Genomic DNA, 19,564 nt, shown 5'->3' with positions numbered 1-19,564 from the left:
TATATTAATAATATAATTTATTATGAAAAAATTAATGTCTACAGCTGCCCCTCTTTGCTCATTCTTGTGTTAACAAGAATAGAGTAAAGACGAAAAAGACAATAATTTTTCATTTGGCCTCTATTGAGTAGGATGAAAATGTTTGAAAACATCATGCACTGAAGGGCTTACAGATGACCCGAAGGTTTTTTGAAAACATCAAGCTCCCGAAGGCTTTTTGGAAACATCGCACTGTAGGACTTACGATGACCGAAGGTTTGAAAACATCAAAAGCTCCCGAAGGCTTTTTGGAAACATCATGCACTACAGGACTTACAGATGACCCTAAGGCTTTGAAAACATCAAAAAGCTCCCGAAGGCTTTTTGGAAACATCATGCACTGCATGACTTACAGATGACCCTAAGGCTTTGAAAACATCAAAAAGCTCTCGAAGGCTTTTTGGAAACATCATGCACTGCAGGACTTACAGATGACCCGAAGGTTTGAAAACATCAAAAAGCTCCCGAAGGCTTTGGAAACATCATGCACTGCAGGACTTACATATGACCCGAAGGTTTGAAAACATCAAAAAGCTCCCGAAGGCTTTTTGGAAACATCATGCACTGCAGGACTTACAGATGACCCTAAGGCTTTGAAAACATCAAAAAGCTCCCGAAGGCTTTTTGGAAACATCATGCACTGCAGGACTTACAGATGACCCTAAGGCTTTGAAAACATCAAAAAGCTCCCGAAGGCTTTTTGGAAACATCATGCACTGCAAGACTTACAGATGTGGGAAATAGTTTACTAAGTAATAAACTATGAAAATCGTTTTCTTACTTTTCAACAATTTCATTTTTAGAAAAGATTGAATGAGAAACTATAGAAATCGTTTTCTCATTATTTTTCCAAATAACTTGTTGATTGGGTAACATGCCCCAATCTCAAGATAAGGTTGTTGGAAATAATTTACTAAGTAAAAAAAACTAAGGAAATCATTTTCTTACTTTTCAATAATTTCATTTTAGAAAAGATAAAATGAGAAACTATGGAAATCGTTTTCTCATTATATATTTTTTTTGAAATAACATGTTGATTGGGTAACATGCCCCAATCTCAAGATAATGCTCATTTTTGTGGATTACATCTATCTATTCTTCAGATGTTTGCGTGATTCCTGTATTTTCGGTTTTGAATACCTTCTTCTTGTAAGGTATTTCTTACCATGAATCTTCTTATTCTTCCGAAGATCTGTAAAACTTCATGTTTGAATGCACTCAGATGTATCAATGTAATGCATTGTCTATTGTGCAAATGATGTTCTTATGAATGCATGAATGTTGATACAATCTTCATTTGACTTCAAAGTGGTGAACTTGGTCTTCCTTCACTTCATCATTTATTGCCAGGGTTACCTCTAGATATCAGTGTAGAAACTTATGCTATTAAGCTTGCATTTCTACAGAATCATCTGATCAACTTGTATCTTTGCATCTTCTTTGCTTCATTTAAGTCTCAGAAGAAATGTTTCACTTGTGGAACTCTTGTCGTAGTCAAAATTATGACCCTGATGCCCCATTTTGTCTTGGATAAAACCAACTTCATTTGCTTGGACTTGTGTAGAAATCCCATAAAGCTTTCATCTTTGAAAAGAGAATATATCATCTTTAAAAAGAGAATCTATCATCTTTGAAGAGAGAATCTATCATCTTTGAAGAATGTAGATGTAGATATGTTTGACTCAGCAGGGATTAATTAGGAGAGTAGAGTCTGTTCTAATTTAACTCTTGAAACACATCACAAGGAGAATTTATCTCAATTCCTTTCATGTCCCCACATTTAAATCAGATCTTGAATAAGGCAACTTGGACCATATCATATTGAGTTGCTTAACAACAACCTATAGTTCAACCTTAGTTTCTTATTTGTTAAAATTTCAGCTCTCCCTTTGCGGAAAGAAATCTTCATCATATCTCAACTTATAATCTTGAAGTTGAAGAAGACAAACTTCATCTTGGATCAAAAATGGAAACCATATGATCACAACATTGGTTCAACATCAGAATAACTGGTTCGTAAAACATTTGACAACACATTCTTCATCTCATGTGGTTTCAGCTCAAATGTTCGTAAAGCATTTGACAACACATTCATCCTTTTTTTGTGGCTTATGCCAAGATTTCTCAATCATTGAATCTCTTTGCATGGTGTTCAAAGTTTTTGTATGATGTCACAAGACCATTTGAGAACAAAACTCAATGAGGATTCAAGTGTGCTGTTGGTATGACCAAAAAGTTGGTCAAATTCACAAGATATGTTGGTGTCGAATTGAATAGAAGACACTAATTACTCTTGATATCATCTCGGGCAATGGCAAATGTAATACTGATCACGTTTTCTTCTGTAATGAGCATTGTAGGAATTAGAAACACACCCACTATAAGAGCCATGTATGGAAAGTTATCTGTAGAATTCTTGATGCTGGGGATGAAACGCACATGATAAACCAATAGATGAAACTCGGTTCAGTCTAGTGGCAATTATAACCCCATAACATCGGAAAGAGCAATATACATGAGCTTCTCTCTTCAATGTCATCAAGTAAACAAAACTGATGTGAAAAACAGCTTCGTAACCTCAACAGTATGGTTGAAACTAACTGACAGGAATCTCAAAGAAATATTTTCAATTATCACCGACACACAAAAGGCCAAATTCAGAGTTTAAAATCTCGAGGAACTAATCCTTGGATCGAATAGTCTACAAGGGGACCATCTTTATTCATGCAACCATGATGTAGCTTAACAAAGAAAACACTGTCATGTGACACATGGTTAAGAAGATTGGGTATTTGAAAAAATATTTGCTGAGTAGATATTTGTTCAACAACAAGACCCTAATACAACTGCCTGATGAACGAAGCAATTATGTGTAGTCAGATTGACTGTTATTGTTTCACCATTTTCATTCTTCATATTTTTCTGTCTCATTAGAAATATCTGCTCAAGTCAATGATTTTTAACACATGATGATGTGGGCCTTCAGCATGCCCCAGCATTTGCTAATACAAATATTCAAAAATGCATCAACAATCCTAATTCTGATTGAAATGGGCTTTCAGTATGCCCCGACATTTGCTTCTTGTTAATCTGGTCCTTCAAAATGCCCTACATGGATCTGTCTGAAGGAACCTTTAAAATGTCCCAACATTTGCTGATACAGATGTTAAAAGTGTGCTTAACATTACTTCTTGTTGAGATGAGCCTCCAAGAATGCCCAAATATTCATATTGTTATGAGCCTTCAAAATGCCCCAATATTCTATTTTTGGTTAAAAATGGTCCCTCTAGATCTGTCTAAATTGGGCTTTCGAGATGCCTCAATTTTCTATTTCTGGTTTACTCTCGACGTCAGTTTGATTGAAATGTCATGATCCCCACAAGGTCCAATTTTGACAATGAACTGTTGTAGGTACTTGTAGCTTTATTCATGCCCCAAATCTGTTTATCTTGAATAATCTCATTCTGGTGTCACTAAATAGTAGTGTTATCAAGTAACTGAAATTCTCTTCATGTTGTCACAAACTTAAGAAGTATTCAATCATTCTGACAGAAATGTCTGAGATATGTGTCTTCTGAATGAGGTGACCATTTTCTGTATCTGGAGGGATTTAGTCAGACAGAGCAGTAAAAATAGCTTGGTAATCCGTTCCAAGTTGACACATTAGCTTATCATCTTTCAGTGAAGGCCATCTCTGAAATATACTTTTCTGTGAGAGAGAAACCAATTTATGCAAACAGTAATCTGATGCAATAGCAAGACTACATATACAGTGGTACAGGCTCTTGAAAAATCCACACCCATGCAACATATTGATTCTGATAACAACTCATCTGATTATGAAGCGATCTTTCAGGATGATTTCACAGATATTTGATAGTTCTTTCTAATACCGAGGAAATCCTAAATTCTGATTCTGATGAGGAGAATAAACTGTTATACTTGACAAAAATAGGATATTCAGAGGTTGAGGCTTCCATAACCATGGAGAGATGTGGTCTGAATTCATCAATTACAGAGTTGACAGATTTTATATGTGCTGCTCAAATGGCTAAGGCTGCTGACGCACTTCTTTCAGTAGAAGATAGGAAGCAATTATGCAATGACCCTAATAACAAGAAAACGCTAAACTTGAGCTATGATTTTTGGAAAAGAAGGAAAAAGAGGAAGCTTGAAAAAAAAGCTTCTTAATGAAGACGATCATGCAGTTCATCTTCCTAATCCAATGATTGGTTCTGGAGTTCCTACCGAACCAGATCAGATAACTCAAAGAACACTTCCAGAAGATGTTATTGGGTCTCCTTATTTCTATTATGAGCAAATTCATCTTTTAAATCCAATGATTGGTTTTGGGGTTTATACCAAATCAGATCAGATAACTCAAAGAACACTTCCAGAAGATGCTATTGGGTCTCCTTATTTCTACTACGAGAACGTGGCACTTGCTCCAGTTAATGTTTGGACTGGAATATCACAGTACTTATTCGATGTAGAGCCAGAATTTGTAGATTCGAAGCATTTTCATTCTGCTATACTGAGAAGGGGCTATACTCATAATCTGCCAATTGAGAACAGATTTCATTTTATTCTGCTTCCTCCTTGCGCCATACATGATGCTTTTTCATTGACATAAAATGGTGGCCTTTTTGGGCTCCCAGAACAAAGTTGAACTGTTTACAAACATGTACAGGAAGTGCCAAATTGACAGAAAGGATCTGTAAGGCTCTTGAAGCTTATGACGATGAGCCACCTTCGAGTGTCCAAAAGTATGTTCTTGATGAGTGCTGAAAATGGAATCTGGTATGGGCTTGGAAGGAATAAAATTGTTCCACTTGAACCTGATGAGGTGGAAATGCTTCTAGGTTTCCCTAAAACCCATACACAAGGATCTGTATAGAGACATGTTCCATGGTGGTATCAATGTCATGTCTCTTTTTTCTGGGATCAATGATGCAGAAGTTGCCTTTTACTATCTTGGCATACTTTTGAAAAAAGATGTGCAAGAACTGAATGATGATCGGTTGGAGCAATTGATACGTAGATTTGTCGAATTCAACCTTGTTGTCAGTGGCATCCAGCGTAACAACCTTACTGGAAGAAATAAATATTATCATGATAAACTAGAAGATTTTTGTTGGTGCATTTTCTTGCAATGACTGCTACGACATCTGTCTCTTCTACTACTCCAATATATCCCACTCTTTTTGAATCATGGAACGGTTTAGTTGACAGTAAAACTGGTCATCTTCAACTTTTGGAATCCTGTAACCAATGTTACCCTCATTAAAAGGCCTATAAGGGTAGATTATGTTCCAATGTCTTATTCTGTGCCATAAGTCCTCAAATTCAAATTCAGAAATCTTTCTGAAGGACATAAGGTATATCATCTTGACAAAGAAATGATCGACATAGAAGAAGTAGCAATGATGTATCAAGACTTGAGCCAGCATCACGGTATAACCAGAGTGCAGGTAGTAACTTGTTCATGGCTCTATGATGTAATCTTCTAGAGAACATGAATTGATGGTTGAGGAAAATAATCTGTCTGGTGATGCTTATCGCCCTCAGCATGAGATAAACGATAATATTTCTTGATGAGCTGCTAATAATGTCATAGGAGAGTGTCACAAGTTCAAATCTCCAGACATTTTGGCTTCTTGGACCACTTGCCTTCAAAAATGTGAAGTGCTTCATTATTCTGGTCTCGTTTATTCTTTTTCTACAACAGAGGTAAAATAAGCAAAAATTGCTTCAAGGAACTTCCTCATTTGAGACTGTCCTGTTGAAATGTTTTTTCCTCCTTTCTTTATTGAAGAATGAAAGAATTTTGCAAAGTAATGCCCTTCTCAGGTTCACAATAGAATCAAATCATAAACAATGAGTTTAATGAATATCAAATAAATCAACTACACTTTTAAATCATTCAAAAATCATAGTCCTATGGCAAGTGTCAAAATTATTAACTGATTTGAGGTATAGGTTGATTTTGGTAAAGTAGGTTCTTTCAAGTTGGTTCAATATGTCGCTTCGGGCTTCCACTAATCTTGAAGAAATGGTTGTTATGCTCATCTTTTAGAGATGCTTCTCGTTTTTAAAATCTCAGGAACGTCTTTGGGATGTGCGGTGCTTCATTTAAGAGCTTAAAATCATCTCTTATGTCGTTGTTGCACCATTCAATATTCGAGCCGCCCTTTCAGGTTTTCAACTCGAATCATCCTTTGGTTCTAAGATGTTATTTAAAAATTTATATATTGAACCCTCCTTTTATCATTTTTCATATCAAGCATTAAAGATTTTAAAACCAATTGTAAAAAAATCAATTTTGAGAGGCGGAATGAAATCTGAAGACATTCTCTTTAGATGCCTTTAATTTTGCTTTGCTTGACTTGAATCTGCTTTGTTGGGGATTTTTCTATCATCTGGATCCCTCTAGACTACCAAATTTTGGATTCATTTCCATTTTTTCATATCTTCATCATTTCTTGCTCTTCTTGTTGAATATGAATATCTGAATTAATTGTACTTGATCCATCTTGTAACTTGAGGCTCCCTGGAGTCACCCATCTTGATTCAATTTCTCCATTTTTTCTTTTTCTTTTTTCCCTTTTTTCTTTTTTCTTTTTTCTCATTTTTCCTTTTTCATCTTTTTTTCCTTTTTTCTCATTTTTCTTTTTTAATCTTTTTTTGCTGGATTTTTTTTCTTTCTTTGCTAGATGAGTATAAGACTTATATTGCTTTGAACACCTCTTTTTTCCTTTTTGTCTTTTTTTCTTCTTCAAGTATAATATTTCTTGACAGAATCTAAGTTTATTTGGTTTCTCAGAACTTTCCCATCCATTTTTGCCAAGATCAACGCTTCTTCGGAAAAGGCTTTTTTTACAACGTATGGCCCTTCCCAATTAGACATTCATTTCTCACGGAAATCTTTATGTATATGCAAGATCTTTTTTAGCACTAGATCACCCTCTTGGAACTCTCTCGGATGTGATCTTTCATCATCCGTTTCTAATGTATCTGCCGAGCTTAGATCCCTTTAGCCTTCTCTAATTTTAGCTCCTTTAAGATACAAAGTGATGGTATCTCAAATTGGTAAGACTGAACAATAATGTGTTGCCCCAGTGATGTTCGAATAGTATTTCGATATGTATATAAGGAAAAAGGTAGCTTCTCGTACCAAATCCTTGTAAGTTTCAGTGATCTTTGTAATGATCATCTTAATGTTCTTATTTGCTCCTTCAACTGTCCCATTCATCTTTGGACGATATGCCACTGAGTTTGCATGCTTAAACTGAGCGCGAAGTTTAGTCATCTCATACATAGATGTCCTTGTAAAAAGAGGTATCTCCAGGGGGATATATATTCAAGATTAACTTTACTTACATGAAAAATATAATTAATGCATGATATATTTATTTAAATCAATCATTTTTCTTCTCTGAGTATGCTCCAATCACTCGAAATTAACTTCGATAAGCTGGTCCATAATGCCTCATCTCGTCTCTTCTTGCAGAAAAATTCACGGATAATTGAAAGTTTGGTTCTTTTGAGGTCTTTTGGTTTATGATGGTTTTGTGTTTGGAAGGATAAATGTGTGACTCTTAAAGTTATGTATATGGTGGAAGGTAATATCATCAATCAACTCTATCTGATAAGGTAAACATCTAGAGTTGGTGTCTCAAAAACAGGTAGAGACATTTCTTCAGAGTCTCAGATAAATGTAGTATCAAGATTTGGTTTTGGTAAGAGTCGAGTAATTGGCATTGAATGGGATATGGAAGATATAATTTTACCACTTGCCAAAGATTTATAACTCTTGAAAAATTAAAAGAATATTTAATCTACTTGATACTCAATATTTTCAAGGTTAAAACTTGATTCCTTGCTCATAACCATAAAAACAACACAAATTTATTTATTGCGCAAAAGGTGGAGAAAGGAACAAAAAAAACAAGTTCAAACAAGATGCTGAAAATAGAAAGTACTACAGTGGTAGATAACACTTCCACTTGTTTATGCATCATTACTCCTCTATTGTTGGGTATGTAATAGGATCAGGGTTCTTTTCTTCATTCGCCCCCCATTTCTTGATCATTTCTTGTGTCAAAACCCCTTTGTCAACAAGCATCTCAATTTTTTTTAACAGTGGCCTACAATTGCCTGTAGAATGCCCCTTTACCTCCAGGTGGAAATTACAAACACTATCTTGATCATAGCTATGACCAGAAGGGTTTGATGTCACTTTAGTTGGTATTGGTGTGATGTATTCACTTTTAACCAAATGAGGATACAAGTCTGAAATGGAAGTTTGGAACACTTCCAAAGTTTTTCTTGATCGCATGACTTTCTTTAGTCGATCCGAACAGTTACTTACTCTTTTTCTTTTGCAATTGCGAGGACTCTGGATGCGACACTCATTCACATGATCAGCTTTTGCCTTTTGATCCGTTGGGCTCCTGGATGTGACTTTTGAGTTTTCTTCATTGATTACATTCTCAATTAAATCTCCACTTGTCACAAGATTCTTGAATTCCTTTGTCGGATTTGCCTGCATTAACTCGAAGAAAGGCGCTGGAAGGGAATCACGAAACATACGTGATATTTCTTCTTCTAATATGGGAGGTTGAACTTGTGCTGCCACTTCTCTCCATCTTAAGGCATATTCTTGAAATCTTTCATTGGTTTTCTTCTTTACTCTTCGAAGATCAATACGTGTTAGAGTTAAGCCTTTAACATACCGATATTGTCCCAAAAATGATTCAGCTAGATCTATCCATCTCTTGATCTGTTCTTGGGTCACTGATTGTACCATACTACTGTTGGGCCAACAAGACTATCATGGAAAGAGTGAATTAATAGATCATCAGAACTCAAATATCCTTCCATTTTTCTACAAAACATTCTCAAATGGATTAAGGGACAACTGGTGCCATCATATTTCTCAAAATCAGGCATTTTGAATTCATGGGGAATAATCAAATCTGGAACCAAGCTGAGCTCTCTTGCTTCTAATTCTTTGTGGTGGGCACTAACATCTTTCATGTTTCTGATTGCTTTCTCTGACCTCTTGACTCTCTCCTCATATTGTGAATAATTAATGAGGCTATTCTTTGGGTTTGAGTGGGATGCCTCAGGGTATGTTATCTTTCTCGACTCTTCAATCTGATAGCACGATTGCTCTTTAGCAATTATCTATTCTTTATCAGATTTCATTCCCTGAATAATTTGATTTGATCCATCTGGTACTGAATCTTATGCTTCTTTCCTTGTATCATGAGGTAACTCTGTCAATTGTTCTAACCACTGATCTTGTAATCCCTCATAAGATTGCTCCATTGTTTTTCATGATGATGGTAAAGTAAAATGAATGAATGACCTTGGTTTTACTGTTACAAAACCTTTCATTAATTATTTACATGTTTTTATATTTAATGTATATAACAATAGTTTAAATAAAAAAAATGTAATGTAAATGCGAAAATGCATAAATGCCAAAAATAAGAATGCAAAATGTGCAATTCAATGATGTAAAAAGTAAGAATACAAAATGAAAATGCACATATACAAAATGTAAATGCATGTATGAAAAGGTGTTACTCAAGAGTGATCATCTTAGAACAGATTTCATTGAACACAAAAGCTTCGGTACATCAAACAAAATTTTTACATGTAGGGGATAGCTTTCACTCCTAACTTCTCTATTTCCCTTAAAAGCCAAACTAACTTCCACTCATGCTCAGGTGTGGAGTTCTTAATCTGCTTTAATTCTCTTGCGAAGCCAGCTATGTCCACCAGCTTATAAGCCACATTGTTTGCTTGAACAGCAGCTTCCTTCATGACAATGTCTTTTTCCTTCATCTTCTGTGTCAATTCCCGGAGTTGTAGGCAATGTTGCTCATTTTCCCTTGTAAGGGAATCTTTATGGTTATAGAGTTCTCGTACAAGATCTCCATAATCATCTAAACATTTCTTCAATGTCTTGTTCTTGTCGATAGTGGCTTTTAATTCAGTATCAATCTCATGCTGATGGATCTGATATGATGCTTCCATGTTGGTCATAGCACTATTTAACCTTTGATTTTCGACTTGACATCTTTTTAATTCACTAACAGACGTATTGCATCTTTCTTCTGCAACTCGTGAATTATGATAAAACTTCTTGGCTCGTCCTTCATGTATGTTACAGTTCTTCTTCAGTTTGGTGACCCCTGTTATCCACTCTTCTGGGGTGTTCCCTATACCAGCATTTTTAAAGGCTTGACTAACCTTTTGGAAATATTCCTGTATGCTTTCCATTTCGGTGCTCAATTTATCATTTTGATCATTCAAATGACATATTTGGGCTTCGAATCTCAGCAAATCTTCTTCCTTCTGGACATCCCTACTGATGCTATTACCTTTGAATACATTTGGTGTTGATCTGGCAGGACCTTCAATTACCAAACTAGGTTGATCATTTATCATAAACTGTAAGATTCCATGATCCAAAAGACTTTGGACTCGACGTTTGAAGGCAAGACAATTTTCAATGGTATGTCCTTGAGCTCCAACATGATATTTACAATAAACGTTGATGTTATACCAATTCGGAATATGAGGTTGGAACGGTTTTATATAATATGGATCCACTTCTCTTGCTTCAAGTAACTTCTCATACAACTCTTTATATGATATGGGGATAGTATCAATATAAGAACCACCTTTTGTCTTGGATTGAACCTGAGTTTTAGACGTCGGGAGCAGACCAAACTTTGATGATTTCTGATTAAATGATTTCTTCTCATCTCTGGGAGCTTTTACAGTGGTCAACCATTTCTTTGGTAGACGATTTGTGAATACAAATGATGATTGTCTGCAACTTCTCAAATTGGTTAGGATCAGAAGTCCCTTGCATATCTGAAATTGCAGGATTATCTTCATTAAGCTTTCTCTCTTTCTGTGTAGGAATCTCTTCTCTTTTGGCCAAAACAGATATTCTATCCATCATCTTGGACATCTGCTCTCTTATTTCTCGTATCTCCTTTTGCTCTTCAATAGGCATACAATCTTTGGGTGCATAGCTCTTCTCTATCTTCAGAGTTCCCTCAGGATGTCTTTTCTTGGCCGCATCATATTTTGTTTGATCATAGAACTTTTTGTCCATTTACGATTTCTTTCCAATATGATGAACAGTCTTTCCAGTAAACACCTTTTGATTATGCCATGATCATGGAATGCAAACAAAGAAATCAATATGAATATATTAGAGCAATAAACATGCATGAAAAAATAAGAAAAAAATAGAATAGTTAGTACCAACTAATGGAAAAAAATCTATCTATCAATGTATAAATCTTAACCTCATGCTTTCTAGTTCCATGCTTTGTTTGGAAAATTTAACCTAACCGCAAAGATTTCTAGTTCGCATGCATTTATTCAGGAAAAAGAAAAGGAAATAAATTAAAAGCTAGAGCTTATTTCTCCTTTGTGTACATTTACAGACAGAGGTTCAATACTGTCTTAGATCAGGAGAATTTCTAGGGTTCATTATATGCAGGGTTTTGGTTCTAAGGGTAAAGGTACTCGAACTGTCCTTGTTGATGCCCCCTTAGGCTGTCAAACCCTCAATCCTAGTCCATTACAGACTTAAGTGGATCGAGTTCAATTCGAGGAGATACATTTCCCTATGCCTGACACAGAGAATAAATTCTCACGAAGACATAGAGCATATGAACCCCGAAAGCTACTTGCTAGGTCTGACACGGAGAATAAATTTCTCACGAAGACGTCGCTTTCACTCCCACTTAAAAGGGATAAATCTCATTTATAGAGATTATGTTATGCAATGCAAGTGTTGTGTGTGAGGAGAAATGTTCAAACCTCTAACAAACAAATAAAATAATTAATACTTGAATAAAATAAATAATAAAAATAATAATATATAAAAATAATAAGTAATAAAAATTTGAAAGAAAAGAATTAAAAATTAAATATATGAATTTTTAATTTCTAACTGATAGAGACAATTTACAATTGATTTTAAAGTTTGACTGGTCCCCAGCGGAGTTGCCAAGCTGTCGTAACCGGTTTTCGTCCGGGCACGAATTTTTTACTTGGCGGGAAAAGTGATGTGAATAAATGGTTTTTTAAAATAATTTGGGAGTCGTCATCGGCCTTTTGGATCAGGTAGGTCGAATACCTAAAAATCATCATTTAAAAGAGTTTTTAACAAAACATCGATTAAAAGATAAACTGATCTGCGTTTTAACCAAAAACTCGTTCTTTTTAATAATAAAAGGGGATTCGTGGTCGGTTACGTTTAGGGAAGGATTAGCACCCCTACAACGCCCAAAATTGTACTTTTTAATTATAAATTGTCTCTAATAATAGAATTTAAGAATTCAAATATATTTAATTTATAATTTTTTTATTTCAAAATTATAATTATGAAATAAATATTAATTTATATATATTTATAAATAAAATATTTATTTATTTAGAAATATCAGAAAAGGACTTCTAGGCGCCTTAAGACAGCTCTTTTCTTCGATATTAAAAAATAAATAAATAATTAAAACAATTAATATATAATTATAAAAATAAGATATTTATTTATTTAAAAATATCAGAAAATGGACATCCAGTTGTTAAGACTGCCCTTTCTTAATATTGAAAAATAAAAAATATTAAAACATGATTAAAATAAGTTAAAAATAATTAAATAAGATTTAATAAATAATAAATATTATTATATAAATATATATATTTATAGCTAAACAATAATAATAATAGTAATAATAATTAAAAGTAAATATATAAAATTAACATATAAATAAACAAGGACAAAAATCAATAAAATTAAAATGATAGGTACAAATAATAAAATAAAAACTTATAGTAAAAATAATTAGTAATTAAAATATAAATAATAAATTAAAGGCCCTTATTTGAAGTAAAATAAAAATATAAAAACTAATAGTGTAATTAACCCTAATTATTACTAGGTGATTAAAATAAGAATAAATAAAATTAATAGGGACTAATATAGTTATTTACCAAAAATTTATATATTTACTGATTAATGACTAAAACATAATATATTAAAATTCAACTACCAAATTAAAATAAATAAAAATAACTTGTAGGGACTAATTTGTAAGTATTATAAACATAGAACACTGCGGAAGGGATTTACCCTTTATGGAAATTACAGAAACAACCTCCCCCAAAACAGCGTCGTTTGGGAGAGGGTATAAATACCCGAAATCGGCTGGCCCGTAGGGCCAGCCTCTCATTTCTTCCTTTCTCTTCTCTCTCAAAGCTGAGAGAGTTATGAAACTCTCTCTCGCCTTTCTTTAGCTTCTGTCGCCGGAGAGAGACCGATCATCAGCCGGCCGCGTTGCCCCGACGTCGTCGGCCACTGTTGACGGTGGCCGAAAAAATTTAAAACCCACCAAAATATAGATCGGAACGTGCTAATGCCGATTCCGGTGTTCCTTTTCCCTAAAAAGCTCCCAATCGAAGCAAATCTACGAAAGTACTTTCGGTTTTCGAAGGTTTTTGGTGACGCTTGGAGTACTCCGAATGTAAGTTACTCTTTTTCTCTTCCTTTTAATTTCTTGCTTGCTTTCTGTTGTTCTCGGTTTCTCTCGTTTCTGTTTGGTATTGTTGTGGTTGGTGGTTGTTGTGGTTCTGTCTTTCGTTCTTCTCTTCGTTCTTCTTTTTTTTTCTTTTGTCCTCCCTCCTTTTCGTTTTGCAGGATTCGGTGGCTTTTATAGCCACCACGGAGCCATGCTCGGACCGGTCCAGAGGGGGAAGTTTGGTGAGTCACCGAGCTATGTGGTGACTCACCCCATAGCCGCGACATGTGGGGGCAGCTGGCTTCTGAAGGCTTTTGGCGAGGCGGCGGCTTCGTGGCTGTAGCGGGTTCGAGCATCTGGCAGCTGACCGTCGGCAATGGTTGATTGGAGCACTTGGCAGCAGAGGCGTGGAGGCAGTGGCTTCTGGCGCTGGAGAGGCGTGGCTGCGGCAGTGCTAGGGTTTAGAAACCCTAGCTGAAACCCTAAATGTTAGGGTTTCATTTTGGTCTGGGCCGGTGATGGGCATGTACTGGATTGGCCTCTGATGTAATTCGTATATATATATTTAATAATAATAATAATATATATATATTAATAATAATTAATAATTATTATGAAAAAATTAATGTCTACACATGCATGCATGCATGACGGAGACTATGTACAAGTTAACTGATGATCATATATGCCAGAATATTCCTGATAATAACTGAGACAGGGAGATGGTTGAAACTTGGAATCACAAAACCCTGAACTTAACTGATGTGATGTTTCCTTCCATCTTTGGAGAACTTTACAATTCAATACAGATTATACATGGCATGAAGGATGTTTTGACAGTCAAGAAGATCGGAAGCACAATGGATTCTTGATCATTATAGCAGCCTACTGCAACGACAACATTAAAAAGAAGAGAAAAAGCTGTAAACCAATGTCCGTGTATACATTCATTGGACCAGAGGTAAAAGCAACTAAGTTTGCAGCAAAGATTAAGAAATTCAAGCCAAAATGTAAAAATAATTCAAATTGCTCCAAGATATTTACTTTTATCCAGGGGCATTATTATTAAGCCAAATCAAACATGAAAAAGACATACCTTTCTGGAGACGATGGTGACGACACATTCAAAGTCGGGTCGAGCCGGAAAGTGATGCAAGTGCAACGGAGAGGGAAGGGGAAAACGCATTAAACCAAGCTGAGCAAAACAAACATCAATAAGACAATAATACGTTGTAGTCTAGTTGGTTAGGATGCTCGGCTCTCACTCGGGTTCAAGTCCAGGCAACGGAATTTTTTTGCTGCTTCGGTTTCTTTTCAAGACCCAAGATACTTGGCTAATATAAAGCACTACAAGGGATTTTCTACTCCATTTTGCTAAACAATAACAAGCAAAGGTTTTAGTACTTACTTCCTACTGCGGAAACTTCATTGGCAATAACTTGAGGAAAAAGTTCCAACACATACGATAATAACCGATAAAAAAAGGGTTAGGGACTGCTTAAGGCCTCAGTGTATCACCTGAAAACTTGAAATCTGTTTGTGTTATCCATCCTCATTTCTGGTTTATTTGCCTTCTCAACAATACAACTTTGTTCTCCTTTTAATCAAGAAACCTCTAAGTTAAGTTCAATAATGGTTTTAATTGGCCTAGTTATGCAGTTGATGCTACCCACGACAATAAGAGTTTTCTATTATGTTTTCAATGTTGAACTTGAAGACTGGACTATTCTACAGTAAATGCGTTGAGGCAGCAAGGGCAGAATGCCTTGGATTGATGTCAATCTTCTTGCTGTTCTATGTAAGCATAGACAGTTCATTTTGTTTCGACGACGAGGAGCTAAAGATTAAAAAAGTACCCAAGGATGGAGAATTTTCCCATCCATCACCATGTGTGCTTCCATCCCTTTTGTGATCAAATGGGATTTGGATATATCTGAATTACATGTGGCCTTTTTTGCTGGCTGCATGTATCTTCATACTTGTCAAATATCATAGCTGCATGATAGGATGGATGTGTTGGCAAGCAACTTCCATGGCATATTATGGAATATATATAATCACTTGATAAGATGGAATTTTAGTTTTTTGTTTTGTATTTTTTATTGAAAATCTATTTTTTATTGAAAATATATTTTCGTCTCCTCTTAAATTTTAGTCTGTCATCTAACATAAAATTCTACGTTCGTCCCTTATCATTACTATATATATTATATTAATTTAGAAAATTGAGATAAGGAAATAATGTACTCTCAATAAATCAGTTTTTCCATGTCCAACTCATTTCATTATTTTTTTGGTCGGGATAACTAATTACCTAGTTAAAAAATATAAGGACTCCGATAAAAAAAATATTATTTTATGATAATATTGTCTAATTTGATCGAAATTGACAAATTTATAATGGTATAATGACAATCCTATCATTTTGACCGGAATGTTTTTTTGATATTCGAATTTTTTATAATAATTTTTTCTTCTAAATGATAATTACACAAAACTAAATATAAAATTAAATTATCTGAAAATATTATCATGAACAAGTTTATCAAATATAAAAATTAGGTGGAAAGCAAAACATTCATTCATTGCTCCTTTATTATTAACAATCAGCCCACAAATTTTGACCGAATGCAGCTTAAAATTTTAGGTCAAATGCTATTAATAGTCCCTATACTATATATAAATTATAAATTCAATCCCTATTATTTAATTTATTCATATTTTGTCTTTATACTTTTAAAATTTTAATTCATGATTCAAATAATATCCGTGAAAATTGTGAAGTCATGCTTTTTGTCCATGTATGACATGTATATTAAAATCGATCAAATTAGAGTATAGAGATTAAACCTATAAGTTATGTATAGTGTAGGGGGCTCATGACGATTTAACCAAAGCTTTTATTACAAGAGCTTTCACTCACTTCAAAGTTGAATTCCATGCTTGTCAAGCACATGATATCTTAAACAAATCAATCATAAAAACAATAAAAGAAATATGAAGGGTACGGGGACCCAAATCCTCGAATTAGGGAAAGATTAGGACATCAATAGTGTGTCAGGGGGACAATGATTTGACCTTTTAAATGTATGACAGATCCCTTTTGTTTTTTTAACTATAAATAATCACTAATGCAAGGATAGGAATCGGTCTCCATTAAGAAAAAGAAGAAAAAAAATCTAACTTTCGTTTAAGTGATAAATAATTTGATATTATTTAAGTATGTTTTAATTTCGAGTCTTTATGTATATAAAATATATCTATTGAAAAACTCATCTACCAAAGTTATGTGTGTAATCCGAGTCGATCCATATTAATCAAGATCAATTGTTGATAACAAAAAAAAATAAAGCAATAAACCAAAGAAATAACAAAAGAACAATGGGGAAAGCCTGGAAGTGTTCAAATTGCTCAACTTTAATGCATATGATGTTAGGCATATAAATAACAAGAAAGTGTTCAAATGGCTCAACTTTAATGCATATAATATTAGTGATATAAGTAATTGTTAAAGATCATGATTTGAATGGTATATTTTACATATAATTTTTTTTCCGGATGAAAATATGATATTTATAATTATTTAATATATTTTTAGTTAGAGTAACTTTTTCGCCTTTGATGTGATATATTCTACATGTACATAATTATTATTGTTGGAGACCCTTATATTCAAAATTATTTTTGTTGTTAAAGAATTATTCGACATGATATTTATAATTATTTAATATAATTTTAGTTATAGTAATTGAAAATTATTCCACTAAGATGAAATATTCTTTGATTTTAATTTTTATATCGAAAACATTTGAGGCATGTTACTATACAATTTTCTTAAGACAGATTTTCAATCACTCATTTGTTGCTCGAGTTTGTTGATTGTCTGTCTCTCAAGATGCAACAACTAAATGATCAACAAAAATTTGTACAAACTTTCAAGATCACAAACTATCATTGCCTTCAACTATCACTGGAAAACTAAGAAGGAAAATAATATTTTTCTAAGGATGAGAGAAAATATTTTTTTCAAGAGAAGAAAAGTTATTGAATTCTGAGATATTTGAACTTATGTTTAACCTAGCAGGTTAACTCGCTATTTATAGGATATTTTAAAGAGAAATTTAATCTAACCATATATTTTTTAATATTCAACTTTAAACATATAATATCATCTTTTAATTTGGAATATTTAAAAGATAAAACTCCTTTTACCATTCTAAATTGATATTATTTAATTTTAAATATTCAAAAGTATATAATTATCTTTATTGTGAAGTATATAAATAGTTTTCGAACTTTAGGGTATTTTGACCACCCGACTTTTGAAAATTACAATGCAGTTATCAAAATTTTAGTCCGTTCTCATTTTGGTCCTGCTGTTACCTCCCTTTAGTTTGTTCTAATATGGCACCTAACCCAGCTAACTTTCTGACGTTTAAGGTTCTTCTTCTCCTCCCTCTTCTTCCTTCTTCCTTCTTCCTTCTTCCTTCGTCTTCTTCTTCAAATCCTAATAAGCTATTTACTAATTGCCACAATCTTCCTTTACGGTTATCGAATTTTGTTGATGTCTATCTCTAAACCTCCTGTAAATAGCTTCCATGTTCATTGCTGATGTAACCAATGTTGTGTGTTTTAGGTGCTTCTGAGCCGGATGAGATTGTTTTTGAGTCCCGGGTATCCATATGAGAAAATATTGAGTACTTTTCATAATCAAACCGGCATCATTATGTGCTCAATCCTACCGGTTTTTACTAGCTTTAATAGAACAAAGGGTAAACATATCTGCACCTTTTGACCATCTAATACTTAAATGTATTTGTTGCGTTGTTTTCCATACTCGCGTCGTCTTTGGACATTATGCAGGAGGTTTGATTCAGTTTAACCATGGAAGGCTTCAGCCTCTGCAATACGTTGTTAATGCAGCCTTCCTAGCGACCCTATACAGTGATTATCTCGATGCTGCTGATACACCTAGATGGTACTGTGGTCCCAATTTCTATTCGACTGATGTCCTGCGTGAATTTTCGGAAATACAAGTATGCTGTAGTCTTGTCTTATGGCTAAGACATGCTAAGGTAAGGTGGCCATTAATTTGTTCTTGGCTGTCATTTTGGCAGATTGATTATATTCTCGGCAAAAATCCTCGGAAAATGAGCTATGTTGTTGGCTTTGATAACCATTACCCCAAGCATGTTCACCACAGAAGCGCTTCTATCCCTAAGAACAATGTCAAATATATTTGTGAAGGGGGATGAAAATGGAGGGATACGACGAAGCCGAATCCGAACACACTTGTGGGAGCCATGGTTGCCGGACCTGACAAGCATGACGGATTTCGTGACGTTCGCGCCAACTAAAACTACACAGAGCCAACTCTTGCAGGCAATGCAGGTTTGGTTGCTGCACTCGTGACATTGTCTGGTGACGGGTCAGCCGGGATCGACAAGAACACCATCTTTTCTGCGGTTCCACCAATGTTTCCCACACTGCCACCGCCTCCGGCACCTTGGAAACCATGAAGACGTTTTTGATGTTTTTCCGACCATTTTGTGTGACTTACAGTGATGATTATTAGGATTTGAAGGGATGAGAAAGAAAACCATACCTGAGAATGGTGGATGGAAGAAGAAGACGAAAGAAGAAGGAAGAAGAAGCTTAAACGTTAGAAAGTTAACGGGTTAAGTACTACATCGCAAAAACTAACGAGAGCAGTTCAATAACTGTATTACAAATTTTAAAAATCAGGTAACCAAAATGTAAGCACCCTAAAAATTCGGGATTATTTATATATTTTATCCTCATCTTTAATATTCAAAGTTAAAAAAGATAATAAATACTGTTTTTAATTTGATGTATTCAAAGAATAATTATATTACTAATATTTAAATTAAATAATATATTTAATTTACAATAGTGAAAATAAATATGAATTTAATATAAATATTAAATTCATAAATTAAATTCACCCT

At 34.3% G+C, this 19,564-nt stretch overlaps 1 pseudogene; it reads left to right on the top strand.

Annotated features, from left to right (window-relative positions):
- The first annotated feature begins 13,880 nt into the window (after positions 1–13,880).
- LOC120152985 lies at positions 13,881–19,170 on the top strand (annotated as a pseudogene).
- The last annotated feature ends 394 nt before the right edge of the window (positions 19,171–19,564 follow it).

Source organism: Hibiscus syriacus, unplaced genomic scaffold (genome assembly GCF_006381635.1).
Source record: "Hibiscus syriacus cultivar Baekdansim isolate YM2019G1 unplaced genomic scaffold, ASM638163v2 tig00002840_pilon, whole genome shotgun sequence".
NCBI lineage: Eukaryota > Viridiplantae > Streptophyta > Magnoliopsida > Malvales > Malvaceae > Hibiscus > Hibiscus syriacus.
Note: the sequence above shows the minus strand (reverse complement) of the source record. Positions and strands in the feature narration are given on the sequence as shown.